This window comes from Salvelinus fontinalis, chromosome 36, assembly GCF_029448725.1.
Source record: "Salvelinus fontinalis isolate EN_2023a chromosome 36, ASM2944872v1, whole genome shotgun sequence".
In the NCBI taxonomy this organism is placed as follows: Eukaryota; Metazoa; Chordata; class Actinopteri; order Salmoniformes; family Salmonidae; genus Salvelinus; species Salvelinus fontinalis.
The window spans coordinates 12010419-12036765 of record NC_074700.1 but is presented as its reverse complement, the minus strand read 5'-3'; positions in this window follow the sequence as shown (position 1 = coordinate 12036765).

Sequence of the window (26347 nt, the reverse complement as noted above, 5' to 3'; positions counted from 1 at the left end):
TTCTGGTCAGAGGCCAAGGGAGGCACGGCAGTAAGAAAACCGAGTAGGGGGTCAAAAGCAACCATACACACACTGTCTCGCAAACACACGCACATACCGACAAACACCCCCAGAGTCAAAGGGCAAGAGCACGTCTCCACTTTACTTATGAAACTTAATGTGGAGGCTTGTTTGTGTGTGTGTGTGTGTGTTCACGCTCCTGCGAATGTGCTCGCTCTAGTGAGTGTGTTCGCACGCATGCACGTGCAAGTTAGTGCGTGTGTGTATTCACGCAAGAGTGTGTGTGTGTGTGTGTTTTTTGACGTGTGTTCGGGTTTAGAGTGTGTGCTCGCCTTAGTGATCAATTATTGCCCGCGACATCTCACCTACAGCATCTTGACTCTCCAAAGCTCTCCAGATCTTTGAGCCATCCAAACCCCTGCTCTCCAAACATTCAGCCAAGATGAAATAGTAGTAGAGTCAGTAATAGTAGTAGAGTCCCGTGTATCTTTGGCCTGACGGAACGTACTGTAACATATTGGAATGGAGAACATGGGTTATGGAAGGGCAGGAGAGCAATGCTGCACGTCTCCAGTTGACTAGCTGAAGTAGGTCAGGTCCGTTTAAAAAGCACCACCGTACAAGCATTACGCACACACACACGCACGCACGCACGCACGCACGCACGCACGCACACACACACACACACACACACACACACACACACACACCTCTTGACGATCCACCAACGCTCGTTCCGTTTATTACTGATGTGGTGTTTTGTTTTCACTGACTCCGTTTTTGATTGTCAATCATGGTGTTGTTTGTTTCGCTTTAAACTCATCCCAAAACGTTGCGTGGGAGAGTGGAGGCTATGAATCGTTCAGCTATGGGATAGGGATGGTGGGTTTGGTGTGTGTGTGTACATGCATGCGTGTGTCTGCAGGTGATGATGAAAGATGATACAGGCCTGGTCCATTAAAAATACACCACTAAACAAGCATTATACACACACACACACACACACACACACACACACACACACACACACACACACACACACACACACACGCACACACACGCACACGCACACGCACACGCACACACTCAGTGTTTTTCATTAGCACCGGTCATCGGCTAATCAGACTTATTTTCAACCGGCTATTTTTCCACTTCATATATAACTAGGCTACTTTTTTAAAAGTTTAAATTCGCTAGTCCGTCGAGCCATCTCCTGCTAGAATGAACGATATGCATCTTCAAGCAATCTATTGATAGGATAGGCGCCTGTCAGGCACAAAGCGAGCGACGACAGGGAAACACAGTCTGCTGTCTGTCCCGCCTCCCGGTACAATTTGTGTGCGCTATGGTTGGTTGCCGTCTAATTTCTTTACACGGAGGAGGGAGAGAGCATGATGCTTGTGAATTTGCATGTCCCATGTAATGTAAGTGGTAACGATGAGTTGAAACCACTTAGTCTAATTATTGTTTTCTGGCACATTCATTCATTTTCTTTTGTGTGTTTCACATAACTAGCCACGCGGCATTGTGGCGCATAGGTTATTTCCTGTCCTTTGTTTTACCACTCAACAGCAAGTGTTGACTACTTTAGAAAATGGGTCAAACTGACTGAATTAAACAGATCTCCTATATCTCTTTGCCGTTATAAAAAATGTTAGCGCAACGTGGCTATATGTCCATGTTATCAAATTGGGACAAGTTGACCAAAGGATGTCCTAGGTTTCCTTGACTACAGATGTCGCATCTTAATTTGTGCCAGTTTGCCAAGAGAAGGAAAAATAATCCCGCAACAACAGGAAATGTGAATTGTGATGTGGATTATAATTAAGGGTCATTTTATGTTTGTTGAGGTTGATCCATTTTTCATTCAGGTGAATCAAGTCATAGTGCCTCTTGCGACAACGATAAGATCAGATCCAGAAATGAAGGGTGTACACGGAGGAGGAAAAGAACACTAGCTGCTTCCGTCTTCAGTCTGTACCACGATTGCTTGTATTGAATCATATTCTAGTATGTCAGGCTACAAAATGAATTGGAATAAGTCGGGAGCAATGCCAATTAATGCCATATGTTACTCTGGAACCGTTGCCCCATTTCATTTCAAATGGGTTCCTACTCAGATTAAATATGTGGGTATTAAGTTGCGCTCAAATTTGGAAGAAGTGACGGAACAAAATGTTGAGCCACTACTAGTCAAGATTAAGACCAATTTAGAAAATGGGAAAAGATACAACTTTCTCTGCAATGTTACCTATGACTGGTATTTTTAACAATATGACAAATTAACTAAATACTTTTTGTGGGATAGGAAAAAACCCATGTTTAATATGCAGATCAAATCAAATCAAAGTTTATTTGTCACATGCTCCGAATACAACAGGTGTAGACCTTACAGTAAAATGCTTACTTACAGGCTCTAACCAATAGTACAAAAAAGGTATTAGGTGAACAATAGGTAAGTAAAGAAATAAAAAAAAATGACAGTAAAAAGACAGTGAAAAACAACAGTAGCGAGGCTATAAAAGTAGTGAGGCTACATACAGACACCGGTTAGTCGGGCTGATTGAGGTTGTATGTACATGAATGTATCGTTAAAGTGAGTAAGCATATATGATAGAGAGTAGCAGCAGCGTAAAAGAGGGGTTGGGGGGGGGGGGGGGCACAATGCAAATAGTCCGGTAGCCATTTGATTACCTGTTCAGGAGTCTTATGGCTTGGGGGTAAAAAGTGTTGAGAAGTACCGCTTGCCATGCGGTAGTAGAGTGAACAGTCTATGACTGGGGTGGCTGGGGTCTTTGACAATTTTTAGGGTCTTCCTCTGACACCGCCTAGTGTAGAGGTCCTGGATGCAGCTTAGCCCCAGTGATGTACTTGGCCATACGCACTACCCTCTGTAGTGCCTTGCGGTCAGAGGCCGAGCAACCAGTCAGGATGCTCTCGATGTTGCAGCTGTAGAACCTTTTGTGGATCTCAGGACCCATGTCAAATCCTTTTAGTTTCCTGAGGGGGAATAGGCTTTGTCATGCCCTCTTCACGACTGTCTTGGTGTGTTTGGACCATTCTAGTTTGTTGGTGATGTGGACACCAAGGAACTTGAAGCTCTCAACCTGCTCCACTACAGCCCCGTCGATGAGAATGGGGGTGTACTTGGTCCTCCTTTTCCTGTAGTCCACAATCATCTCCTTAGTCTTGGTTACGTTGAGGGATAGGTTGTTATTCTCGCAGCACCCGGCCAGGTCTCTGACCTCCTCCCTATAGGCTGTCTCGTCGTTAACTGTGATCAGGCCTACCACTGTTGTGTCGTCTGCAAACTTAATGATGGTGTTGGAGTCGTGCCATGGCCATGCAGTCGTGGGTGAACAGGGTGTACAGGAGGGGACTGAGCACGCACCCCTGGGGGGCTCCAGTGTTGAGGATCAGCGTGGCAGATGTGTTGCTACCTACCCTCACCACCTGGGGGCGGCCCGTCAGGAAGTCCAGGATCCAGTTGCGGAGGGAGGTATTTAGTCCCAGGATCATTAGCTTAGTGATGAACTTTGAGGGTACTATGGTGTTGAACGCTGAGCTCACCAAGGGATGTATGAGGCTTTACCAGATCTTAACTTGTACAATTTATCATTTGAAATGGCTAAATTGGTGAAGCATTGGGGCAAAAGGGATGCTGTCTTGGATTGGACAACAATAGAACGGGAACTAAGTTATTCTTTTACCCCTGTTGATACTTTGTCACATAGTCTTACAGGGGAGAGGTCTGTTGAAACTCCCAACCCAATTGTGTTACACTCAAATGAGGTGTGGAGAACAGTACACAAGATATGTGGAATTGCACATCTAAAATAAGGATACTCATCATTGTGGCACTCCAGTCACCCAAGTCATAGACTGTTCTCTCTGCTACCGCACGGCTAGTGGTACCGGAGCGCCAAGTCTAGGTCCAAAAGGCTCCTTAACAGCTTCTACTCCCAAGCCATAATTCATCAAATGGCTACCCAGACTACTTATACTGCTGCTACCCGCTGTTTATTATCTATGCATAGTCACTTTACCCCTACCTTCATGTACAAATTACCTGGACTAACCTGTACCCCCGCACATTGACTCGGTACCAGTACCTCCTGTATATAGCCTCGTTATTGTTATTTTATTGTTTCTTTTTATCACATTTTTTACTTTAGTTTATTTAGTAACTATTTTCTTAACTCTATTTCTTAACCTGTCTAGGATCAGCGTGGCGCTAGCGGCACCCCCCCCCCCCCCCCCACTGAAAAACCAGTGCCGCGAAATTCAAAAAAAATTTTTTTTTAAAATATTTAACTTCCACACATTAAAGTCCAATACAGCTAATGAAAGACACAGATCTTGTGAATCCAGTCAACTTGTCCGATTTTTAAAATGTTTTACAGGGAAGACACAATATGTAAAGATGTACATCTATTACCTAAAAACACATTAGCATAATCCACCATCTTTTATTTGTCCACCAACACCAGTAGCCATCACCAATTCGACTAAACTAAGATATTTATAGCCCCTAACCAACAAAAAAACTCATCAGATGACAGTCTGATAACATATTTATGGTATGGGATAGGTTTTGTTAGAAAAAAGTGCATATTTCAGGTAGATGGCATTGGTTACAATTGCACCCACCATCACAAATGGAATAGAAAAACTACTTAGAGCAACGTGTTTACCTACTTACTAATCATCAAACATTTCGTAAAAATACACAGCATACACGAATCGAAAGACACAGATCCTGTGAATACAGACAATATTTCAGATTTTCTAAGTGTCTTACAGCGAAAACACAATAAATCGTTATATTAGCTTAGCACATAGCAATTAGCAGCCCAGCATTGATTCTAGCCAAAGTGAGCGATAAAAGTCAACATCGCCAAAAGATATTAATTTTTTCACTAACCTTCTCAGAATTCTTCCGATGACACTCCTGTAACATCACATTACAACATGCATATACAGTTTGATCGAAAATGTTTATATTTAGCCACCAAAATCATGGTTAGACAATGTGAAATGTAGACAAGCTGGTAAAGAAAAAGTCCTTGCGCCACTTAGACAGTGATCTACTCTTATACATAAATACTCATAAACGTGACTAAAAAATATAGGGTGGACAGGGATTGATAGACAATTTAATTCTTAATACAATTGCGTTATTACATTTTTAAATTTATCCTTACTTTTCAATACAGTTTGCGCCAAGCGAAGCTACGTCAAAAAACATGGCGTCCTAAGCCACTAAAATGTTTCGACAGAAACACGATTTATCATAATAAAAATGTCCTACCTTGAGCTGTTCTTCCATCAGTATCTTGGGCAAAGGATCCTTTCTTGGGAGGAATCGTCTTTTGGTGGAAAGCTGTCCTCTTGCCATGTGAAAATGCCAACTGCGTTCGGGATGAACTGAAAGCGTGCCCACCTATTCACAGCGTTAAAGAAATAAATGTCCCAAAATCGCACTAAACGGATATAAATTGCTATAAAACGCTTTAAATTAACTACCTTATGATGTTTTTAACTCCTATAACGAGTGAAAAGATGACCGGAGAAATATAACAGGCTAAACTAACGCTTGGAACAGGTGCGCGCCGGTGTCCTCTAGGCTCATGACGCAGCTCCAAAAGAATGACTAGCTTCAGGGTTTTTTCATTTGTAGGGCCTGTGAACGCGCAATCGACCCCATTGGAATCGTCATCACGTAAAGGCATCCAGGGGAAGACGTAAGAAGTGTCCGTACAGTCATAGCACTATCAGTGCCGTTTTAACTGACTTCAGAACAGTGGCCAACATTTCTGAAATCTGAATCCATGTCAGGGAAATTGCTGTAGAATGGGCTCTGTTCCACTTAGAGACAAAATTTCAACTCCTATAGAAACTATAGACTGTTTCTATCCAATAATAATAATAATATGCATATTGTACGATCAAGGATTTTGTGGGAAGCCGTTTCAAAAATTAGCCAAATTAGCATAAATAGTCTAAACAGCGCCCCCATCCCCAACAGGTTAAACTGCATTGTTGGTTAAGGGCTTGTAAGTAAGCATTTCATTTCACCTGTTGTATTCGGCACGTGACAAACAAAATGTGATATGATTTGATCCTAGGCTACAGATAGGAAAGACGTCTGTGCACTGGAAACAGTGGCTAACGAATGGAATTCCTACTATAGGTGATCTGTACAATGAAGGTGTTTTAATGTCATACTCAGATTTGGTACAAAAAATATGATGTGGGAGACAAGGGCCATTTCTGGAATATCAACAAAATCCAGGAAATAACCCAATAGATTAATATTTGGAATTACCCAAACATAAAGAAGACACTTTTTTTAGCAATATTTAGGCATCTGCAGTGTAAAAACTGTAAAAGCCTGAGAACAATATCGCAAATTGACTTTAAGTGTGAAATTGAGGATGTTAACTGTTTGAAGATTGTGTCCAGCTCAAGGAGGAACATAAGGGAAGCCAGGGGGAAACTTACTCAATATAAGATACTTCATAGGTTTTATTGGACCCCAACAAGGCTTCATAAGATGGGGCTGACCAACAATTCTACGTGTTGGAAATGCCAAAAAGACACTGGACCATTTTTACACGCAATATGGAAATGTACATTAGTACTACCTTTCTGGAAGGAGGTTTTGACATATCTGGAAGAATGGTTGGGGTTAACAATTCCAGTTTCACCCAGAATATGTCTCTTGGGCGATAGAACAGTATTGTAGCTTGTGAGATACTATTTGACTGTGTATGTGTGCTATGCTGGAGGATATGTCTGGAAGTCATGTTTTTGTGCTGTACAATGTTTCATTCATTTGTTTGTTCGTTTGGTAAAAAGGGAAAAAATCAATACAACTTTAATAACAAAAAAATGGAAAAAAAGGTGCATCAAGTCTGACATTTTTAAAGTGTAAATTACAAACTTTAGAAGCCTTTTTAAACCATGAATGCACTACCAGTTTGAAAAATTCTCAGGAACAAAAGTGATCAAATTAAGATCCTACATCTGTAGAATATCGGGGCTTTCCAGACAGTGTCGCTAAAAAGAGTGACACTCGTCTCATCAGGCAGTGGGCTGATACGATTAAAGAGTGACTCTCGTCTCATCAGGCAGTGGGCTGATACGATTAAAGAGTGACACGTCTCATCAGGCAGTGGGCTGGTACGATTAAAGAGTGACTCTCGTCTCATCAGGCAGTGGGCTGATACGATTAAAGAGTGACACTCGTCTCATCAGGCAGTGGGCTGATACGATTAAAGGCTGACTCTCGTCTCATCAGGCAGTGGGCTGATACGATTAAAGAGTGACACTCGTCTCATCAGGCAGTGGGCTTATACGATTAAAGAGTAACTCTCGTCTCATCAGGCAGTGGGCTGATACGATTAAAGAGTGATTCTCGTCTCATCAGGCAGTGGGCTGATACGATTAAAGAGTGACTCTCGTCTCATCAGGCAGTGGGCTGATACGATTAAAGAGTGACTTTCGTCTCATCAGGCAGTGGGCTGATACGATTAAAGAGTGACTCTCGTCTCATCAGGCAGTGGGCTGGTACGATTAAAGACTGACTCTCGTCTCATCAGGCAGTGGGCTGGTACGATTAAAGAGTGACTCTCGTCTCATCAGGCAGTGGGCTGATACGATTAAAGAGTGACTCTCGTCTCATCAGGCAGTGGGCTGATACGATTAAAGAGTGACTCTCGTCTCATCAGGCAGTGGGCTGATACGATTAAAGAGTGACTCTCGTCTCATCAGGCAGTGGGCTGATACGATTAAAGAGTGACTCTCGTCTCATCAGGCAGTGGGCTGATACGATTAAAGAGTGACTCTCGTCTCATCAGGCAGTGGGCTGATACGATTAAAGAGTGACTCTCGTCTCATCAGGCAGTGGGCTGATACGATTAAAGAGTGACTCTCGTCTCATCAGGCAGTGGGCTGTTTCGATTATGCTGAGCTACGGAGCACCAGTATGGGGGAAAACGATGAGGGAGGAGCTCCCTTCTCAAATGAAACATAACAAGGCAGCATGGTGCATCATCCAGAAGCATCCATCACTTTTCCATAAAATCTATGTTTTGAGATATGAATCGTTCAACTATGGGTTGGTGTGTGGGAATTAGTGTGTGCATGTGTGTGTGTGCAGGTGATGATCAAAGATACATTAGCAGGGTAAGGCTGGTGGTCTGCATTTCAGGAGTGTGTGTGTGTGTGCATTTGTGGGTATAGTTGAGTATTTTCAGGATGACGTTACGAGGGCCAAGCCATTGTCGACGACTATTGATTTTCAGCAGATCATAAAAACAGACCGAGGTTGTGAGGACAGGTGTACGTGTGTGTGTGTGTGTGTGTGTGTGTGTGTGTGTGTGTGTGTGTGTGTGTGTGTGTGTGTGTGTGTGTGTGTGTGTGTGTGTGTGTGTGTGTGTGTGTGTGTGTGTGTGTGTGTGTGTGTGTGTGTGTGTGTGTAAGCACTCCCCTATGGGTGCATCTTGTGGGGGAACATGCTGTCTTCTCGGTGTTGAAAATAAAGTAGAGTGCAGGGAGTATTTTTCAGGTTTCTCTCCTCTACTTCCATCTCCTATCTCTCTCTCTCCCCTCTTTCTTTCTTTCTTTCTTTCTTTCTCTCGCTCTCTCTCCCTCTCCCTATATCTAATCTCTCTCTTTCTCTCTCCCCTCTCTCGCTCTTTCTCCTCCCTCTTTCCCTCTCTCTCCTACCTCTTTCCCTCACTCTGTCCTTCTCCTCTCTTCCTCTTTCACGCTCTCTCCCTCTACCTCTTTTCTCCCTCTCCCTCCCTCTCTTTCTCTCCCTCTCTCTCTCCCTCTCTGGGGTTTTAATTACTGTCTTCTTTCACCTCTCATTAGCAGGGCTAGGCCTCTCATCCTTAATGCTAATGCAAACACACACACAAACATATGCAAAAACACCCTCTGTACCCCCGCCACCACCACCACCACTACCACCACCAACACAAACACACACTTCCACAGCCAGCAGCCTTCTCGTCGGCGATGCTAATTCACGGCTGTTCTCTGTTGACTTCTCTAAACACAGCCCCCTGGTCTCTCCTGTGACACACTCTCATATGAACTCCCAGAGAGAAACACCACCGAGGCAGTCACTCACAACACCAGGAGAGGAAGGATAGAGAAGAGACTAAAGAGTCATCCACACGCATACATATACATGCATTTATCTATACCACACTAACTTGTTTGTTTTGCTTTTTACAGCTTATTTCTGTAATGAAAAGGACTATGAAGGATTAATTATTATTAGTTTATTACTACTAACTCACTCACTCACTTTTCTTATTTTGTCCTACTCAAGTCTCATACTGACATATGGGTCGTCATGAGAAGGTTATATTGACAAAAATACTACAATTATTACTGAACAGAAATATAAAGTGTTGGTCCCACGTTTCATGACCTGAAATAAAAGATCCCAGAAATGTTCCATAAGCACAAAAAGCTTATTTCCACAAATTTGTTTACATTCTTGTTAGTGAGCTTTTCTCCTTTGCCAAGATAATCCATCCACCTGACAGTTGTGGTATATCAAGAAGCGCATTAAAAAGCATGATCATTACACAGGTGCACCTTGTTCTGGGGACAATAAAAGGCCACTCTAAAATGTCACACAACACAATGACACAGACGTCTTGAGAAAGAATGCAATTGGCTTGCTGACTTCAGGAATGTCCACCAGAGCTATTGCCAGAAAAGGGAATGTTCACTCCTCTACCATAAGCCGCTTCCAATGTTGTTTTAGAGAATTTGTCAGTACGTCCAATTGGCCTCACAACCGCAGACCTCGTGTAACCTCTCCAGCCCAGGACCTCCACATCCGGCTTCTTCACCTGCGGGATCCTCTGAGACCAGCCATCCAGACAGCTGATGAAACTGAGGACTATTTCTGTCTTTTTGTGGGGGAAAACTCGTTCTGATTGGCTAGGCCTGGCTCCCCAGTGGGTCAAACCGGGTGATTTTGTCATATTTTGAGTAATTGCATGCTGTAAAGGTATTGATAAGAAAAACTTTACAGGACCTAAATAAACTGAACAACATGCAACAATTTCACTGAGTTGCAGTTCATATAAGGAAATCAGTTAATTGAAATCTACTAATTAGGCCCTAATCTTTGGATTCACATGACTGGGCACATCCATGTCTGCACCCCTGCCCAGTGATGTGAAATCCATAGATTCTAGGGAAGTCAGTTAAGAACTAATTCTTATTTGACAGCCTACTGGGGAACAGTGGGTTAACTGCCTTGTTCAGGGGCAGAACAACGGATTTTTACCTTGTCAGCTCAGGGATTCGATCCAGCTACCTTTCGGTTACTGGCCCAATGCTCTAACCACTAGGCTACCTGCCGCCCCAAAAGTTTTCGGTTTGATTTCAATTAATATCAGTCACTTTAATTTCTTAATATCTGGTGGATTTAAGACATTTCTGGGTGCCATAGTTACATTCCACCTCAGTTGTGTTCATTATCTTCCCATCCACCCCTCCACGTCCTGCCACTGCTTTGTGAGTGAAGAGATAGGCCACATCACAGTGGGCTGGACAAGGAGAGAGCAGGGCCCTGGCGGTCAAGACATCTGAGTTAGAGAGCCACTAATTCGGCTAATACAGATTAGCTCCCGTGGGAACAGCCGTATAGATTGAACAACAAATGCTGAGAGAAAAACGCTACAACATTCAGTTATCCACACTGATAGACAATGCCGTCCTCGCTCTCTTTCTCTCTCTCTCCCTTTTTTCCCGGAAGCATCAGTAAGCTGGAGGGGGGATTAGACAAGTGTGCGTGTGTGTGTGTGTGTGTGTGTGGGGGGGGGGGGGGGGGGGGGGGGGTATTTGACAGCAGTTTCTAGTATTCTTTGGTGTGTGATTATTTTTGTGATTTAGACTGGTGTCTGTGCCTGTCCGTGATGTGTGTTTGGGATGGGGGCTGTGATGTCATCCAATAACATCGAACTTGGAGTGAGGAAATGATGAAAGTCAGGACGTTGAAGGCATCTTAGAAACTATTCACACCTCTTGACTTTTTCCACATTTTGTTGTGTGACAAATCCCCCAAAAAGCTGGAGCACACCCAGAGAACATTCTTTTGTGTGGAGATGCAACTCCCCCCCCCAAATTTTTTGAGCTTACAAAGTAGGATTAACATTTATTTAATTATCTTTTTTTTGTCAACGAGCTACACAAAGTACTCTAATGTCAAAGTGGAAGAAAAATGTTAACATTTATAAAAACAGTATGAAAAATAAAACACTAAAATGACACACTTATCTTGATTAGATAAGTATTTAACCCCCTGAGTCTACATGTTAGAATTGTCTTTGGCAGCGATTACAGCTGTGAGTCTTTCCGGGTAAGTCTCAAAGAGCTTTGCACACCTGGATTGTACGATATTTGCCATTATTCTTTTTTAAATTCTTCAAGCTCTGTCAACTTGGCTGTTGGTCATTGCTAGACAACCATTTTTAGATCTTGCTATAGATTTGAACTGTTTTTCACTGTCTACATGGTAAGCAACTCCAGTGTAGATTTGGCCTTGTGTTTTAGGTTATTGTCCTACTAAATCAAAATTCAAAAGGCACTCGCACATCTGAGCTATCTTTTTTGCAGGTGCATGGTAACAGTTGAATAAAATGAGAAAACTTGCTTGGTAGGTCTATGTCCCATTTGTGGTTTAATATGTTTTATGTACACACTTTATCTGAATATTTATGAAATGCATGTTGTTATATTTGGTAACACTTATTTGTTTTCCTTCGACCAACCCAATTCGATGCGTGCAACGGATGTGGGTGGGGCTAGGTCGACATAAAGGTGCTAATTTAAAAATCACTGACGAAGGCCTGATACGTAAAGCTTATTAAAGAGCAGTGATACTATCAAGAGCAGTGTGCAAGTTCCTTCTTTCTTTTTAGGTTATTGTCCTGCTGAAAGGTGAATTTGTCTCCCAGTGACTGGTGGAAAGCAGACTGAACCAGGTTTTCCTCTAGGATTTTGCCTGTGCTTAGCTCCATTACATTTCGTTTTTATCCTGAAAATCTCCCCAGTCCTTAACGATTACAAGCATACCCATAACATGAGAGTGGTACTCATTAATGTGTTGTATTGGATTTTCCCCAGACATAACACTTTCTATTCAGGACAGAAAGTGAAATGCTTTGCCTTGTATTTTGCAGTGTTACTTTAGTGCCTTGTTGCAAGCAGGATGCATGTTTTGGAATATTTTGATTCTGTACAGTGCTTCCTTCTTTTCACTGTGAATGGAACAGAGTCAAACATGTGGTTTCCATATGTTGATATGTTTGATACCGTTCCAGCCGTCCTCCTACAGTATATATCTTTTTACTTAACCTTTATAAAAGTCAGTTAAGAACAAGTTATTATTTACAATGACAGCCTACCCCGGCCAAACCCTTCCCAAACCCGTACAATGCTGGGACAATTGTGCGCCACCCTATGGGTCTCCCGATCACAGTCGGTGGTGATACAGCCCGGAATCGAACCCGGGTCTGTCCCGGAATCGAACCAGTGCCTTAGACCGCTGTGACACTCGGTCCCCAAAATACATAACGCCTCCCACCAGCCTCCTCTGTCACCATAGAGTACAACAGTATGAGTCATAATACCCATAAAACCTAGCATTTTTTTCACAATTCATTTTTCCCGTAGGGGATTTTAGAAACACTTAAAATAAGGGTTGGGTTTCTTTTTGGCTTAGACCTGGCGTGACGTTTTGATAACCGTGTAAATCTCTCTAGGACAATACGTTATTGGAACCATTTTCCTGTTTGACCGCTAGGTTTTATGTGTATTATATCACCTCCACTTTAGGGCTCTATTAGCCTAATGGTGAATTCCCTGAGCGGTTTCCTTCCCCTCTGGCAACTGAATTAGGAAGGACACCTGTATCTTTGTAGTGACTAGGTGTATTGATACACCATCCAAAGTGTAATTAATAACTTCACCATGCTCAAAGGCATATTCAATGCCTGCCTTTTTTTTTCCATTTACCAATACAGTGCATTCGGAAAGTATTCAGACGCCTTGAGTCTTGTTGATTTTGTTATGTTAAAGCCTTGTTCTGAAATGGATAAAAAAAAAAATTGCCCTCATCAATCTACACACAGCTACCCCATAATGACAAAGCAAAAACAGTAAAAAATAAAATAGAAATGTAGCAAATAAAATCTGAAATATAGCATTTACATAAGTATTCAGACCCTTTACTCAGTACTTTGTTGAAGCACATTTGGCAGCGATTACAGTCTCGTCGACAAGCTTGTCACACCTGTATTTGGGGAGTTTCTCATATTCTTCTCTGCAGATCCTCTCAAGCTCTGTCAAGTTGGATGGGGAGCGTCGCTGCGTAGCTATTTTCAGGTCTCTCCAGAGATGTTCGATCGGGTTCAAGTCCAGAGATTTGTCCCGAAGCCACTCCTGCATTGTCTTGGCTGTGTGTATAGGGTCGTTGTCCTGTTGGCAGGTGATCCTTTGCCCCTGTCTGAGGTCCTGGGCGCTCTGGAGAAGGTTTTCATCAAGGATCTTTCTGCACTTTTCTTTGTTCATCTTTCCCTCGATCCCGACTGGTCTCCCAGTCCCTGCCGCTGAAAAACATCCCCACAGCGTGATGCTGCCACCACCATGCTTCACCGTAGGGATGGTGCCAGGTTTCCTCCAGATGTGACGCTTGGGATTCAGGCCAAAGAGTTTAATCTTGGTTTCATCACACCAGAGAATCTTGTTTCTCATGGTCTGAAAGTCCATTAGGTGCCTTTTGGAAACCTCCAAACTGGGCTGTCATGTGCCTTTTACTGAGGAGTGGCTTACGTCTGACCACTCTACCATAAAGGCCTGATTGGTGGAGTGCTGCAGAGATGGGTGTCTAGAGCTCTGTCAGAGTTCTTTGTCACCTCCCAGACCAAGGCCTTCTCCCCCGATTCCTCAGTTTGGGCGGGAAGCCAGCTTTAGGAAGTCTTGGAGGTTCCAAACTTCTTCCATTTAAGAATGATAGAGGCCGGCCTCCTGAGTGGCGCAGCGGTCTACGGCACTGCATCGCATGCAGTGCTAGAGGCGTTACTACAAACCGGGGTACATTTCTCGGACTATGCCACAACCAGCCATGGCTGGGAGTCCCATAGGACGGCGCACAATTGGCCCAGCGTTGTCCAGGTTAGGGGAGGGTTTGTTTGGTGGGTGCTTGTGGGCTGACCCCGGTCGCAGGTTGAGCGGTGTTTCCTGCGACACATTGGTGCGGCTGGCTTCCGGGTTATGCTGGCGGGTGTTAAGGAGCGAGGTTAGGCGGGTCATGTTTCGGAGGACGCATGACTCCAACTTTGTCTCTCCCGAGCCCGTTGGGGAGTTGCACCGATGAGTCAAGATCAAAAATTGGGGAGAAAAAGGGGGTAAAATACAACAAAAAAGTATAATGGAGGCCAGTGTATTCTTGGGGACTTTCAATGCTACAGAAACTTTTTGGTACCCTTCCCCAGATCTGTGCCTCGACACAATCCTGTCTCTGAGCTCTACGGACAATTCCTTCGACCTCATGGCTTGGTTTTTGCTCTGATATGCACTGTCAACTCTGGGACCTTGTTAAGACAGGTGTGTGCCTTTCCAAATCATATCCAATCAATTGAATTTACCACAGGTGGACTCCAATCAAGTTGTAGAAACATCTTAAGGATGATCAATGGAAACAGGATGCACCTGGGCTCAATTTCAAGTCACATGGCAAAGGGTCTGAATACTTATGTAAATAAGGTTTTTTATTTTTTATACATTTGCAAACATTTATTAAAACCTGTTTTCGCTGTGTCATTATGGGTTATTGTGTGTAGATTGATGAGAAGAAAATTATAATTAAATCTATTTTAGAATAAGGCAGTAACGTAACAAAATGTGGAAAAAGGGAAGGGGTCTGAATACTTTCCGAATACACTGTAGGTGCCCTTCTTTGTGAGGAATTGGAAAACCTGGTCTTTGTGAGGCATTGGAAAACCTGGTCTTTGTGGTTGAATCTGTGTCTGAAATTCATTACTGGACTGAGGGACCTTAATTGTATGTGTGGGGTACAGAGATGAGGTACTCATTTAGAAATCATGTTATATAATATTATTGCACACAGTGAATCCATGCAACTTATTATGTGACTTGTTAAGCAAATCTTTATTCCTGAATGTATTTAGTCTTGCCATAACAAAGGGGTTGAACACTTATTGACACAAGACATTTCAGCTTTTAATTTGGAATTAATTTGTAAACATTTTTGAAATACACAATTCCACGTTGACATTATAGGGTATTGTGTGTAGGCCAGCGACCTAAAAATCTTTGTTTAATCCATTTTAAATTCAACACAACAATATTTGGAAAAGGTAAAGGGGTGTGAATACTTTCTGAAGGTACTGTATGCCATTGCAGCCGCCAGTGTAGGGTGCGGTTGCCCTAGACTCTGATCTTGGGTCCATTTTTCATTCTCTCCCACTAATGGTTAAGGTTAGGATTGCGGAAGGGTAAGCTGATCCTAGATCTGAACCTAGGCGAAACTTCGCCCTTGAGCAAACCCACCCAACCCGCTGTAAAATGACCAATGTGTTAAATGGGTATTAGCGTTAGCCATCGCTCCTCTGGGTCTTCACATTCTCATGGCCCTGTCCCACTCATTAGCCATTAGCTCCACTCTGCTAACGGCTAACTCTGATTGCCACTCGTCGGGTCTGCCTGCGTGCGGCTCGACTCGTCTGCCTTGGGAGAGGTAGAGTGGCGAGGGCTTCTCATTTCCCGCGTCCAATGACACGTGAAGGCGACGCAGGTAACAGATGCGTCAGCGGGGGCGCACGCACACACTCACATTCCCATAAACACTATCTCTCTATCTTCTCACTCACTCACACACACACACACACACACACACACACACACACACACACACACACACACACACACCTGGGTCATCATCATTAGGTGAGAGCTGCGGTGCTTAGAAGGTACGGTAAACGGCTGATGATGGGAGGGAATTATTGGCTAATGACAGGAACGTGTGGCCAGGGCGATCTCCCTGGAGTCTCTTCTAGAGATGGAGGGATGGAGGGATGGAGAAAGAGTGTGGTAAGTTGGGAGGGAATAGGGTGGGGTTGGGGAGTAAGCAAAACCTCAAAATAACTTCACATTTTAGACTTTTAGCACTCTCATCCAGAGCAACTTACAATAAGTGCATTCAACTAAAGTAGTCGAGACACCCACGTATCACAAGTATTGCAGGTAAAACCTCCCACTTCAGAAATATTCAATATTCACTCCATCAAAAGGCCCCAGCCAAGCACTGACGATCACTGGTTTGAGTGTCAGCTAGGTATGAAAAGATACAACCCTCCAAATTCCTCCTCTATCACGGTAGCATATAGCCTCTCTCAGCCCCCAAACGTAATTTGAGGGTTCAGGGCAGGGGAGGGAAGTTGTCCAAATGCAAGGCTACTCAATGAAGAGGAGAGGCCATTTTCTGGTGAAGTGGAATTGACTCCTGCACTCATTCATACAAGAGGCATGACGGCGGTGAAATAGCCTAAACTGGAACGGTCCCTGTGAGAGAGAGATGAAGATAGATAGATGGAGATAAATATTGAGGAAGAAAGAGGGGGAGGCAGATGAGAACATTGGAGAGGGAGAGATAGGAGGTGAGGGGAGGAGAGGAGGGAAATGAGTGTGGAGAGAGAGATAGAAAGGGGGAACGGGGGGACGGGTACTTGTGAGAGTGTGGGAGAGCAAGATAGATACATTTGTCGGTTGGGGGGGAGGAGAAACTCCGGTATCTTATCTTATGGGCTTGGATGTCATAAAAGTGTAATGATGATTATATCAGTGAGGGGCGATATTTATTTTACTGTGCTCTTTACACGAGAGTGGGCGAAGTCCTTCTTTGTCATAAATAATGAAACCCTCCCATCTCAGAAATGAAATGAAATATTTACACGGCGACCGCCATATATACTCGCCCCCTGAATTAATAATTATCACACCCACTTAACTATAGAACAATTCTAAGCCATTCAGGAAATGAATCTAACAAAATGGCCACCTTTTGCAGTGTGTTTGTGTGCGGTCTCATACTCTGTCAGATGACAATCTGTGACAAGTACAAAGTAGAAAAATACATACCAATCACCCACCTGGGTGGTTCCACGGCAGCCATTTTAGTGACGTAATATACTACTTTAGTGCTGTGATTTTCTGGAATTCTCTATAACTATAATACTTTATATAGAGAATTCAAGAGCGTCTCAATATGCAGTGTAACTCCCCACCATAACATTATAATTAAGTTAGGTCATTGTGATATGATTGGAGTATTTTGGAATTTGCTTGGTTGCCTCCAGCCTCACCCGAAAGCACTTCCATAACCAAGGGAGCGTTTTTGGTTGGCCAATTACTAGACTTTTACAGTCCATGTTAATTGGGACCATAAACTTGGTCTGAGCCTCATTCAATAATGATTCTCTCCTTCCCAATACCTGCTGGCCTTTAGCAGAATATTACTTATTAAGCACTGCAAAATATATTGTAACTATTACGCGTAAGGTCAACCGTGGAGAATCTTCGGGAGAGCACACTTTATGGGCTCAGGTTTTCTTTATCCAATCTGCATGCAGAGCTGTAGCCATCTTAATGGGATCAGTCTGCAGTTTTTAAGCATCTCTTTCCAAAAATACAGATATAAAGTCTGTCAAGTAATAAATAGGCATTTTGTAGCCATGCTATTTTCTTTGACCCCTCTAAACCTCTTCATTTGTGGTCATTCAGTTTGGGTAGTTGATTTTGCTGGTTTTGGGTCGTTCCACGAAATGAGTGCCTTTGATATTTTCAGTAGAAATTGTGCACCAATATTAAAAGGCACTTCAATTTATATATAGACAACATGGAGAATGCACTAAATCCGTTTTTTTTATATGAATAAAGACATGCTAATTCAGCATTTTGACTAGTCCCTCTGTGACTTCTAGGAAGATTTTAACCCACTTAACCCCAACATTTCTCCAAGTTTTCACTATCACTGTAAAGCCATAGTTGTTTTGTTGCTTTGACAGTCATTTCTGAAGATTATTTATTTAATGTTATTAGTGATTCAAACCTGTCCTTCATTTTAAGGTCAACCCTGTTATGTGAACTGAACTCTTGTTTTAATATGGGGAAACTATTCCTTTTTTTTGTATTTTATCTAATAGGCAAATCATAGTGTAAAAGCAGGTGAGCTGGTTCTTTTTGGCCATTATATGGTGTTTTGTGGCGGCAAACAGAGCGGGTCGAACAAATCAACCCTGTTATTGGTGAATCTTACATTCAATTGCCCCTCTCTGTTGCACACAACAAGCTTCCCTTCCACATTTAAGATGAAGTCGTCACCCCTGTTATGGTCGAACCTGTTACTTTATTTAGCACTTAGGCATTTACTATAGTATTTTTATTATATATATATTTTTTGAGATAGGGATTTTTTTTTTTTTTATTAGGTTGAACATATGCTCTTTATGGCAGAATGTAAAAATTACACTACTCAAAAGGCACCTAATTGGTGGAACGGCCATTTTATTTGTTTTGTTTTTTTGTCCACCATCATAAGACCACGTGTGACTGTCCAATTCCTTAAACTATTGAATAGTGTCAATAAGGCTATTCAAATTATAACCTCAAAGGGCCCTATTTTGATAATGCAACAAATGGGAGTAAATGTGAGAATGTATTACTCCTTGTAGCAGGCCTTTATTTGAATTGTACAACATCAGAGCGCAGTAATGATTTATGTGTGTTTAAATTCAAATGGACAGATACTTAATTCGCGAGCTACAACCATATATCAGTTTCATTCCAAATTACTTTCAAAATGTTGAATATCAAAAGTGTTATGTGGCCTGTTTTTCCACATCAAGGATCTCCAAGCTTTGCCCACGGCTCACATGGAATCCTTACATCGGAGAGAGCCGTCTTGGTGTTGCTGGTTTCCTCTAAGGCAGAACTCCCATGGAAAAACTCCCAACTCAACTTGCTGCCTACAAGCATGTTGAACAATGCATCCAGTAGACATGATCCTAGCCCTTACTGTCCCAGTATCAAATCAGTTCCTGTCAGAGGGGATGTTTGAGGATACGAATTAACCGTTACCAAAACAAAACCTCCCCACAACACACCTACAGACACCCCCATCTCCCCACACACACCACCCCTCTCAGTAAACACAAAATGGCCCGGACCCCGGCCATTGTTTCAATCCAAGACCCCCGGTGTCTCCAGAGTAAAGCCGGGTCATCTTCAGAGAGGGAATCATCCCAGGAGCTAGTGAGAGAGTGGGAGAACAAGGACATCCATCCAAACGAATGTAATGCGAAGCCGCTAGTCGAGCAGTCTGTGGTTGCTGTTGATATAACCTGTGTGCCCTATCTGGAGGCTTCATGGATAGATCAGAGTGAATGGAGAGCCCAGTTTCTCCTGCTGTGATGGTGGAAGGAAAGGATCCATGGTGTGTGCGTGACTGGATGACATACCCCAGAGCCCCTCTGTAGGCAAGGCCAGGAGATAAGAGAGATGGGCAGCACCGCAGGCAGTGGGGGCTCTGGAGATGTGTGTGTGTTTAAAGGCCACAGGCACAAACACACATGGTCACACACACACATGTGGACACATACGCACAAACATAAACACTGGCGCTCAAGCACACAAATACAGTGAGTATGGTCTAGTTATACATGCGCACTCACACACACATCCATACAGACACACACAAAATGTAATGTATACACTCAAAACATAAAACACACCCAGTACCACTATTTCCATCTCTTGCTCTCTCTCTCTCACACACTCACACACACACACACACACACACACACACACACACACACACACACACACACACACACACACACACACACACACACACACACACACACACACACACACACACACACACACACACACACACACACACCCTGGGCAACTGCTTTAGGAGGCTTGAGGCCCCCGGGGAGGCTAATCCCTGCACAGGTTAATGCAACTCTGACCTCCCCCGGCCCTAACCACCCGATCCTATCTATACCTCTCCCTCTGTTTCTCTCTCTCTCTGTTTCTCCCGCTCTCTCCCTTTCCCCCTCTCTGTCTATTTCTTTCTCTGTTTCTCTCTCTCTCTTTCAAAGCCCCTCCCCTCCTCTAAGCCAGTGCCAAACTGATGGAGCGATAAAGGCCCTCAGATTCGTATTAGAGTCAATTTTGGGGACTGTTAGGTTAGGGGGAGACATCAGCCTCTCAGAACCCCTGAAGCCCGTTCTCTATTTATTATAGGGATGTATAGCGGGGAGGAGGATGTGGAGATATGGAGAGAAGTAGAGAAGTAAAAGTGTCTTTCTGCGTGCCTGCGTACCTGTGTGTGTGTGAGCGAGAGAGAGGTGACTCTTGAGTGTCACCGTCCTAATTCCCATAGGAGACGGTGTGCCGTGTAGCTCGTATCCTCGGGCAAGGTACTGTAGCTTCATCCACACAGGTAGTGTCATAAACCAGGTAGTGTCATCCACCCAGGTAGTGTCATCTAACCAGGTAGCTTCATCTGACCAGGTAGCTTCATCCACCCAGGTAGTGTCATCTAACCAGGTAGCTTCATCCACCCAGGTAGCGTCATCCACGCAAGTAGCTACCTGTCCCAGACCTGCTTTTTTCAACTCTCTAGAGACAGCAGGAGCGCTAGAGATACTCTCAATGATCAGCTATGAAAAGCCAACTGACATTTACTCCTGAGGTGCTGACCTGTTGCACCCTCGACAACTACTGTGATTATTATTATTTGACCATGCTGGTCATTTATGAACATTTGAACATCTTGGCCATGTTCTGCTATAATCTCCACCCGGCACAGGCAGAAGAGGACTGGCCACCCCTCATAGCCTGGTTCCTCTCTAGGTTTCTTCCTAGGTTTTGGCCTTTCTAGGGAGTTTTTCCTAGCCACCGTGCTTCTACACCTGCATTGCTTGCTGTTTGGGGTTTTAGGCTGGGTTTCTGTACAGCACTTTGATATATCAGCTGATGTAAGAAGGGCTATATAAATACATTTGATTTGATTTAGCTTCATCCACCCAGGTAGCTTCATCCGCCCAGGTAGCGTCATCCACCCAGGTAGCGTCATCCACCCAGGTAGCGTCATCCACCCAGGTAGCGTCATCCGCCCAGGTAGCGTCATCCACCCAGGTAGCGTCATCCACATAGGTAGCGTCATCCGCCCAGGTAGCTTCATCCGCCCAGGTAGCTTCATCGCCTGTTACACCCAGCAGCTGAGATGGATGATCCAGAACGCTGTACATTCTGTACCTACTGTACCTACTGTACCTGTTCTCATCCGTCAGCTAAGTGGCTCAATAAAAAAATGGATTTTCCACATTACTACTCTCTGGGGTGGGCTTAGGAGGGTACGTTTGCTGGAGGTTCGCTGGAGGTTGTCTGGGCATTGTGCTTGAAGGCCTTTTGGCGAGTAAAAACATTTCGGAGGGCACCTTTTGGGACAGGGGTGGTTGGAGGGGTTGGGTTGGAGGGGTGGTGGGTAGTTGGCACAGATTAGCCCTTATGCACTGGCGCGTGCCCCTTAGTGTCTGGGAATGGTGCCAGCCCAAGGTGACACTGCCATTTACGATGACTTGGTCACCGGTGCCCCCTCGGGGAACCATTTTATAGATGACAAGAGAATGGTTGGCAGTTGGCACAGATGTTGGTATAGTGAAAGGGAACTGTGGTCACCATAAGGTAAGGTAGCAGTGGCTAAGGGCACCATTTTGCACGGGACTCTGTAATTAGTTAGATGGATTGAAGAAGACCGTTGATTGCAAGTAGCCGAAACTACTGGGTTAGGCCTACTTGTCTAACAGAACAGTGCTTTAGCCATCGATCTGCTCTCACAATGCCTGTGAAGGCATTTATTTAATAAACACGTTTTTGTGAGAAAGCAACATTTATCATTTATCTTGGTTTAAACGTAAAGTGTGTATGTGATACAACCCTAATCTCCTGTATTCTACACTGAATCCAAGGATGTGCCATGTATATGAAATGATAGTAATTTTCAGTAATATCTGCACTTTGTAAATGCTACCATAGACTTACAAGTTCCAGAGGCTGGGTTAACCTGTCATTTTCTGTCCTGAGCTAATTGTGCTGTCGTGTGACCTTTGCATCCCCTTGTCTTTTTAAATATGACAGATTCCTGTGTTCCCCCTGTCAGGGAGGACAGAGCTCGGGCAGCTGAGGCGGTCGTAAAATCTCCTGTCGAGACAACAATACCAGCAGCACTCAACACTTATCTACAACCGCCCCTAGATGCATCCTAGAAAGCTAGCTGACACTAAATTAGCCACTTAGCATGTGGGATGAAGTTCTTGTAGGGACTATGTTACTGTTTTGGGAACTGGGTACCCTCCAATTGGGGACTTTAAAAGGTGTTTCTCTATGTAGTTCCAATGAGTTAGCTAGTGGTTAACAATGAGTTGTAAATGAGTTAGCTAGTAGCTGACAATGAGCTGTCATTAAGTTAGGCCCTATTCCCAGTACGAGAGATGGAGAGTCTGAGGAGCAGAGTGGCAAAAGAGATTCCTACTTTTCAATACACATTACATTTGCCTTACCTTTCGATGTGGCTGGCAACACAACATGCTTGGTCCGCAGCTCAAATTGACAGTAAATATCACAGTAGCCACTAGCTAGTAGCGACAAACTATTTAACAATCCGAGCAACTTTTCTTCTAAAACCTATTACAATATTGAATCATGCCTCCAAACCATATTACACGCTTGAACAATGCAACAATTAAAGGGCTTATTTTGTTGTTCGTACATATTAAATTAGCTGGCAATACACAGCTAACTCCTGCTAGCTAGCTACGTAGCTAGCTAACTAACAACATGCCTCATGATCAAGTAACGTTAGCATATCAATAATGAACATTTACCCCTACCATACAAATGTAAAAGTACAGCAATGTTATCATACAGTGTCATTAATATTATAATATTGGCTTCACAGCTAGGTAATGTTAGCTAGCAAGTTAGCTGAACAAAATAATTTCTGCATCCTCACAAACATGCTGGCTGTAACTGAACCATCACTTGATAGGAGCTCCTATAGGATTAAAGTAAAAATGCAAGCTTTGTGTTATAATGACATTTTGTATGTCATAATAGATACATAATGCTACCAAACAAGAAGATTGAGTTTCTCAGATAGTGCAGCCCCTTGAATGTAGTGATCTGTATAAATATGGAAATAGAGAACATATAATTGGTTTTCTTTTTTGGGAAGCTGTACAGAAACGGTTTGTGCTCCATATTGTTGTGTGTGTATGTGTGTAATCAGAACACTTTACTCTGTCTGCTCGAGGTCCTCACACCTTATTATTCACAGAGATTGATATTGATGGTGGGGATTTTAAACCAAACCCCAATACACAGGAGGACACACACACACCACACACTCTCGCTCTCTCCGGCTTTCTCTCGTTATCTCGCTCTCTCGCTTTCTCTCGCTCACCCACATACGCACACATACACTCTCTCTCAAATACACACCCAAATATATAAATATATTACGGGCAGCTCTCAGTATCAGAGGGAACACATATTTGGCCTGTGGGCTGTTTCTCTGTGCTGTAATCAGAGGCCAGAGAGAGAGCTGGCTGTTAGCCCTGGATTAAAAGCTAGCCCGGTTGACATCCATCAGGGGGATAAGGCTACACAAGGCCCGGCACACCGGGGATGACTGCTCTGCTCGCTCTGTCTCTGGGGCCGATTGGTCCTGCTGGGACATTAGAAAATGGAGGCAGCAAGGTTTCGTTTTTTGAGGAATGCTCTTCCGCCTTTTCCCAATCAGGCCAGGAAGGGAGACCGAAACTTTGGGAAGGGCGAAACACATATGACAGCCTGGTGTGGTTGGATGAGGGTAATTCCCTCAGCATGTACAGTTGAAGTCGGAAGTTTACATACACTTAGGTTGGAGTCGTTAAAACTCGTTTTTCAACCACTCCACAAATTTCTTGTTAACAAACTATAGTTTTGGCAAGTCGGTTAGGACATCTACTTTATGCATGACAATAGTCATTTTTCCAACAATTGTTTACAGACAGATTATTTCACTTATAATTCACTGTATCACAATTCCAGTGGGTCAGAAGTTTACATACACTAAGTTAACTCTGCCTTTAAACAGCTTGGAAAATTCCAGAAAATGACGTCTTGGCTTTAGAAGCTTCTGATAAGCTAATTGACATAATTTGAGTCAATTGGAGGTGTACCTGTGGATGTATTTCAAGGCCTAACTTCAAACTCAGTGCCTCTTTGCTTGACATCATGGGAAAATCAAAAGAAATCAGCCAAGACCTCAGAAAAAAAATTGTAGACCTCTGGTTGGGAGCATCCTTGGGAGCAATTCCCAAACGCTTGAAGGTACCATGTTCATCTGTACAAACAATAGTATGCAAGTATTAACACCATGGGACCACGCAGCCATCATACCGCTCAGGAAGGGGACGCGCTCTGTCTCCTAGAGATGAACAAACTTTGGTGCGAAACGTGCAAATCAATCCCAGAACAACAGCAAAGGACCTTGTGAAGATGCTGGAGGAAACAGGTACAAAATGATCTATATCCACAGTAAAACGAGTCCTATATCGACATAACCTGAACGGCCACTCAGCAAGGATGAAGCCACTGCTCCAAAACCGCCATAAAACACAGACTACGGTTTGCAACTGCACATGGGGACAAAGATCATACTTTTTGGAGAAATGTCCTCTGGTCTGATGAAACAAAAATAGAACTGTTTGTCCATAATGACCATCGTTTTGTTTGGAGGAAAAAGGGAGAGGCTTGCAAGCCGAAGAACACCATCCCAACCGCGACGCATGGGGGTGGCAGCATCATCTTGTGGGGGTGCTTTGCTGCAGGAGGGACTGGTGCACTTCACAAAATAGATGGCATCCTGAGGGAGGAAATGTATGTGGATATATTGAAGCAACATCTCAAGACATCAGTCAGGAAGCATACTTCCAAAGTTGTGGAAAAATGGCTTAAGGACAACAAAGTCAAGGTATTGGAGTGGCCATCACAAAGCCCTGACCTCGATGCTATAGAAAATTTGTGGGCAGAACTGAAAAGTGTGTGCGAGCAAGGAGGCCTACAAACCTGACTCAGTTACACCAGCTCTGTCAGGAGGAATGGGCCAAAATTCACCCAACTTATTCTGGGAAGCTTGTGGAAGGCTACCCGAAATGTTTGACCAAAGTTAATGTCACGCCCTGACCATAGTTTGCGTTGTATGTTTCTATGTTTTGTTTGGTCAGGGTGTGATATGAGTGGGCATTCTATGTTGTATGTCTAGTTTGTCTGTTTCTATGCGTTTGGCCTGATATGGTTCTCAATCAGAGGCAGGTGTTAGTCGTTGTCTCTGATTGGGAGCTATATTTAGGTATCCTGTTTTGTCTTTGTGGGTTGTGGGTGATTGTTCCTGTTTCCTGTGTCTTTGTGTATGTCACCAGACAGGACTGTTTAGTTTCGTGTTATTCTCGTTTATCGTTATTTTGTTCTTTTTCGAGTATTTTGGTTTTCATTAAAAGGAATATGAATACTCACCACGCTGCAGTTTGGTCCTCCTCTCTTTCGCCCGACGAAGAACGCTACAATTTAAAGGCAATGTTACCAAATACTAATTGAGTGTATGTAAATTTATGACCCACTGGGAATGTGATGAAAGAAATAATAGCTGAAAGAAATCATTCTCTCTACTATTATTCTGACATTTCACATTCATAAAATAAAGTGGTGATCCTAACTGACCTAAAACAGGGAATTTTTACTAGGATTAAATGTCAGGAATTGTGAAAAAACTGAGGTTAAATGTATTTGGCTAAGGTGTATGTAAACTTCCGATTTCAACTGTAGTAGAACTGGGAAATGAGGGTATTCCGAATGCTTGAGACTTTCATAGTAGTGTTGGTCTTAGTCCCAGGTTAGTTGATGTGTTGAATCTGGTGCTGGTTTGGCACAATATCTGGGTTGAAAAATACTGGTTTAGATCAGTCTTTTGGAGGCGGTGAGGCTATTTTCAGTCACCATACTGACTCTATTAATTTGTAAAGCAGAATGATCCTCTGTGTTCCTGCCTAACACTAATCCGTGGTATTGTTGCTTGGGCTGTGACGGCCATGGAATTTTGGATGACGGTTATTGGCCAGTCACTGTAATAACCATTCGAATAGGCCCCCTAAAATTGGTTTGACAACATTTTCTCCTC